Raw genomic sequence first — 6,000 nt, 5'->3', positions numbered from 1 at the left:
TCTCTCGTCTGTCACAAGTTCTAGTCCTGCTGGTGGAAACTTCTGCCTCTCTCTTTGGTTTATTTCACATTCCGAAACGAGTTTCTGCATCCATTTTAGTTCCACCGTCCAACTGAATAGTCAGTTCTGCACGCCCCAAAGCTACTCCTCCCTTAAGAAATAACTGTTCCTATATGATCAATGGGATAACCATGTGTGGTGGGGTGTTCACCCCACTCTGGAAAGCAAAGGGTTAAAAGCAGCCTAGGGAGGCTGTGCAAGGAGCAGCCAATCGGAGAGAGGCTGAACAGAGCAGCCAATCAGGACCCGGCGGGCTGGTAGAAAAGGGAGCTGCAGGGGCAGGGCGGAGCAGGCCCAGCTGTTGCAGGGACCCCAAGGAGAGAAGAGTGGGGTCCTAGCAGGCTGCAAGAGGGCAGCACCTTAGACAGAGCAGCGGAGACCGGGGGCGCTCGAGAGAGCTCCTGGCTGGCTGCTGGGATTTGCAGGCTCCAGGCCCTGAGCTAATCCCCCGAGACAACCAGCAGGAGGTGCCACGCTGGTGGGTGAATCCCAGGACAGCATGTAACTCCAAGTCACTGGGCATACGGCAAGCTGTTTAGAAAAAATATTAAATTAGCATAAATACCAACTCCCCAGAGCTACAAAACCCTTCCTAGCAGCAGCCAGGCCCCACATCAGTGTCACCCATCTTGGCTAGGCTGCAGGATAAGGCACAGGAACCGGTACTTGGTCTGGCATGTGACAAACATGAGGACAACACCTCAGTGCATCATGTGACTCCGGCACCCCATGCTGGGGTATCGGGAGGTACCCGGTGCTTCAGCTGACTCAGCTAGAGTGGGAAGGGTTGAAAGGTCCTCTGAAGGTGAGAGTTCCCAATAACCTCTGTTGCTGGGGAATGATCTGAGATCACTGCCTCGGGCTGGAAATCATAGAATCACAGACTATCAGGGCTGGAAGGGACCTCAGGAGGTCACCGAGTCCAACCCCCTGCTCAAAGCAGGACTCACCCCCAACTAAGTCATCCCAGCCAGGGCTTTGTCAAGCCAGGCCTTAAAAACCTCTAAGGAAGGAGATTCCACCGCCTCCCTAGGTAACGCATTCCAGTGTTTCACCACCCTCTTGGTGAAAAAGTTTTTCCTAATATCCAACCTAAACCTCCCCCACTGCAACTTGAGACCATTACTCCTCGTTCTGTCACCTGCTACCACTGAGAACAGTCTAGATCCATCCTCTTTGGAACCCCCTTTCAGGTAGTTGAAAGCAGCTATCAAATCCCCCCTCATTCTTCTCTTCTGCAGACTAAACAATCCTAGTTCCCTCAGCCTCTCCTCATAAGTCATGTGTTCCAGTCCCCTAACCATTTTTGTTGTCCTCCGCTGGACGGTTTCCAGTTTTTCCACATCCTTCTTGTAGTGTGGGGCCCAAAACTGGACACAGTACTCCAGATGAGGCCTCACCAGTGTCGAATAGAGGGGAACGATCACGTCCCTCGATCTGCTGGCAATGCCCCTACTTATACATCCCAAAATGCCATTGGCCTTCTTGGCAACAAGGGCACACTGTCGACTCATATCCAGGTTCTCATCCACTGTCACCCCTAGGTCCTTCTCTGCAGAACTGCTGCCGAGCCATTCGGTCCCTAGTCTGTAGCGGCGCATGGGATTCTTCCGTCCTAAGTGCAGGACTCTGCACTTGTCCTTGTTGAACCTCATCAGATTTCTTTTGGCCCAATCCTCTAATTTGTCTAGGGCCCTCTGTATCCTATCCCTACCCTCCAGCGTATCTACCTCTCCTCCCAGTTTAGTGTCATCTGCAAACTTGCTGAAGGTGCAATCCACCCCATCCTCCAGATCATTAATGAAGATATTGAACAAAACCGGCCCCAGGACCAACCCCTGGGGCACTCCACTTGATACTGGCTGCCAACTAGACATGGAGCCATTGATCACTACCCATTGAGCCCGACAATCTAGCCAACTTTCTATCCACCTTATCGTCCATTCCTCCGGCCCATACTTCTTTAACTTGCTGGCAAGAATACTGTGGGAGACCGTGTTAAAAGCTTTGCTAAAGTCAAGGAACAACACGTCCACTGCTTTCCTCTCATCCACAGAGCCAGTTATCTCATCATAGAAGGCAATTAGATTAGTCAGGCATGACTTGCCCTTGGTGAATCCATGCTGACTGTTCCTGATCACTTTCCTCTCCTCTAAGTGCTTCAGAATTGATTCCTTGAGGACCTGCTCCATGATTTTTCCAGGGACTGAGGTGCAATAGTGCTGAATGCCCCCAGGTTCCCAGACTAAACCCTGTAGAGGGCGAAGTGGGATCTCGGCCCCCTCATTAGCAGAGAGTACTGATAGACCCCAGGGAGTGGGACGAGGCGGCAGCCCCCTTACCTAGGAGCTCTCAGTGGGCAGAAGCGAGGCGGAGTTTGCAGCTGAGCAAAGTGCAACTGCCTCCTTGGACAGCGGAAGGGACTGAGGACATCCTTGGTGAGGCCCAGAGACAGAACAGGGGGAAGCCCTGGATAGAAGGGACGGGACATCCTGGTTGGGAAAAACAGGTGTCCAGGGGAACCCAGCAGAGAACTAATAGTGCCCTCAAAGCCCCGTGTGTCACTGCTGCTCGGCCACGACTGCCCGTTCGCTGCCCCTGGGACTGCAGAGAGAAGCGGAGAGATTGGGGAAATCCCGTCTTGGCCAAACATCCGGCCCGAAGTGCAGGAACGCTGCCGAACTGACTTGGGACATATGGCAAAAGCAGAAAATGAGCGCAGGTCTCCGTCAGGCCCCATACAGCCAAACCTCAGGCCATGATCCAGCCCCCCTGAAAAGGGAAAAGATCTATATTGATGCAGGTGCATTTTGCCACCAGGGATCCAGAAGTGGTCGCTTTTGTGACATTCTGTACCTTGTGGGAGTGCCCTGTAGCCCCCATATCCCTCACTGATCTCGAGTTGTGACCTTGCGCATAAAGCAGGCCGTGAGAGGTATCGGGGGGAAGGTTATGATCTGCTGAAAGTCGTTTTCCTATCCATAGATGCGCATCACCAGCGCCTGTGAAAATATAAGAATTGTGTTGTTTGGGTTTCACTAAAATACGCTGTGGGTTTGGGAGGCGCCCAGATACTCGCCCTGCACAAACAACGACAAGGGAGGTACCAACACCGGGAGGGTGCGGAGCAGACATCACCAGCCCTTGTCCAGCCAGGGAGCGTCAATGCAGTGACTCACCTGCGTGAGGCCCCACCAGGGGGATTGCTCAGCCTTGCCTGGAGACTCAGCAATGCCCCCAGACTTGCCTTAGGGTGACCAGACGTCTGTGCCGATTTGTAGGTCTTTGTCCTGCGTCAGTCAGGACCCCATTTGTCCCGATCTTGCGGCTTCAGCCGCTCCGGTGGGTTTTGTTTTTTGCTTTGTCAACTCCGGCTGCCTTTTTTTTTTTCCCTCTTCCCCCATGTGTCCCAATATTTTCTTCGGTTCATCTGGTCACCCCAGACCTGCCTGGACTTGTGTTCTCCAAGCACATGGGACTGAGGGTGTAAAACAGAACACAGGGGCCCATGCCTGGCCTTTCTCCTGCCCCCACCTATGCTGCAAGCAACCAAGACTCTCAGAAGACTGAAGACTCCAGCAGAGGGGACTGGTCCAGGTTTAAGGGACAAACCTGTATATTAAGGACTGCAAGATCCAGTGGGGTGAGAAAAGCTGCTTAATCTAGATGTTGCCCAGTCTAATAGGGTGGAGAGTTTAGACTGCATGCTTATATTTTCTTTTCTTTTGGTAATGTCAAAGTCAGATTCAAGGCTCACAGAATTTGTCAGACCACCCTGTTTATTAGCAAAGCGCTTTGCCAGTGCACCCAGCTCAAGCTAACTTATTTATACAGATAAGCCAAAGCCAATTTAACATAAGAGACAAAAGGAAGCAGAAACTGACAAATATACATACATATCTTATTTGCATACTAACATTTACCAATCTCCTAGCTCAGTAGGAGCTCTAAGTTAATTAGTTTGAGGACCCGTTGTCTCACACTCCTTAATGTTTCTCTTCCTAACAACTATATTTCAACAAACCCACCAGATGCATTTCTTTAATGAATTATAATTTCAATATAATTCATTCTACTTTCACACTGTCTGGGTGTCTTCAGCTCCTGTCACTGCCCCGGGGGCCTGAGAGCTGCTCTGACTTCTGGCACGACACCTGCCTGGCACTTGCCAATTCCAGCTGGACGGACGCAAAGGTTTCTTAAAGCAAACTTTGCAGCTCCAGCTTGTGGGGCTGCGCTTTGTGCCCCGCCCCTGAGGATGTGGGCACCGACAGATGCACGGCCCAGTACCAGAGACACTGCACATTTATTCTTGGGTCTATCTGACCATTTCGACATCCATGAAAGCAAGGCTGACGTGCCCTGGAAATCCAGCTGTTTTCTGCCCATGTCCTGTCATACTATTCCCGGTACAGTCAGAGCATCTCCTGTCCAGGAACCATCCGGGCCTGCTCCAAAGGGGGCCACATGCTGGTTTCTATACAGATCTTCCACAGGGTGCAGTGTCTTTACAGGTCTCAGTGCTGGCGTTCCCGGTCCCAGAGGTGAGGGGTATTGCAGCTGGGAGACGTACAGCAGCTCCGGCTTTCAAAGGGTGATCCTGCCTTCGAGCCTTTCAGTGCAGGCTGATTAGCGAGAGATGCTCAGGGAGAGAACCTCACTGGGCTGCTGGGCTGATCTGCTCTGGTGGAAATGACAGACCTAGTTCAAAGCACAATGGGAAGCATTGTAGAACTGATCAATGAAATTGTTTTTAATTGTTCACTTTATTAATATAACTTCATAAGCAAAGTTTTATGAATGAAACAACATTCATTCATAAAACCAGGTACCCCAATAACTGGCTAATTGAGTTTCACTTTCAATCCAATTGCTGCTTAAATCGCTGAAACTTGCACAGTTTCAACACTGGAACTTCTGCTCAGTGTTTGCCGTTCCTTACACGTGTCCATGTTGTAACCCAAACTCCATTTTAAAATGCTCACTCCGTTTTGTAAAAGCTTGCTGCAACCTTCATTTTTGCAAAACCCTGCTGTAATCTGATTCATGTAGTTTAGATGTGGGAATGAGGGATGGATGGATGATGGAATCAACCTCCAGCCCCAGCCTGTCCTGATGAAATAAAATTGTAAACACCAAGGGCTGAAGATGCAGACAACAGCCCTGACAAAGTAAGAGGAGTCCACCCTCAAAAGAAAAGAACAAAAGTACAACTGAAGAAACATCAAAGCCAGGTCCCAGGCTGAAAGTCAGGTCTGCAATTGACGGGTGATCAATCACACCAAACCCAGAGGCAGCCTGACACAGCAAGACCTGTAGACTCTGGATTCAAACTAAAGCCTACAAAAAGGATGGGTGAGATGGAAGACTTTGGAGGGTCACATTCTGCTGCCAACATGGAAGGGCACCGGTGCACGCCCAACAGAGACCCAGCCCTTCCTTGTGCCCGGCTTTCCTGGACAGTTAGCTGCCACGAGCTACGAACCCACTCCACGAAGCTCCATTCAGGACTGGTAACTATCTAGCAGCTGCAGAACCTGTGTGTGTGTGAAGGAACATGTGAATGAATGTGAAACTGAATGAAATGTTATAGCTAGAACTGACTGCCTAGTATGATTCTGTCTGTAGTCACAATAAATGTGACATTTTGTCTTTTCCCCTTTAACAAGATCCTGCTGGTTTTTATTTTATTGGTATAACAGCTTCGAGGAGCCGTGAAATGAGCCTTGCTTCAGCGCCGTCTCAGCCCTGATGCGGGGCACAGAGCTGGCTCTGGGTCTGTGAGGGGGCCTGCCCTTGGCCACATGGCTTGTGGCAGTGCCTGCGGGCTCCCAGCCCTGGCCCAGACTCGGATCTGCAGGGCTGGGGCTAGTGCTCTGAACCCAGCTGCGCAGACAGCACTTTGAGGCTGCGGCTCAGGCTCTGCCGTGTGGGGGTAGG

Source organism: Chelonia mydas, chromosome 7 (assembly GCF_015237465.2).
Source record: "Chelonia mydas isolate rCheMyd1 chromosome 7, rCheMyd1.pri.v2, whole genome shotgun sequence".
NCBI lineage: Eukaryota > Metazoa > Chordata > Testudines > Cheloniidae > Chelonia > Chelonia mydas.
Note: the sequence above shows the minus strand (reverse complement) of the source record.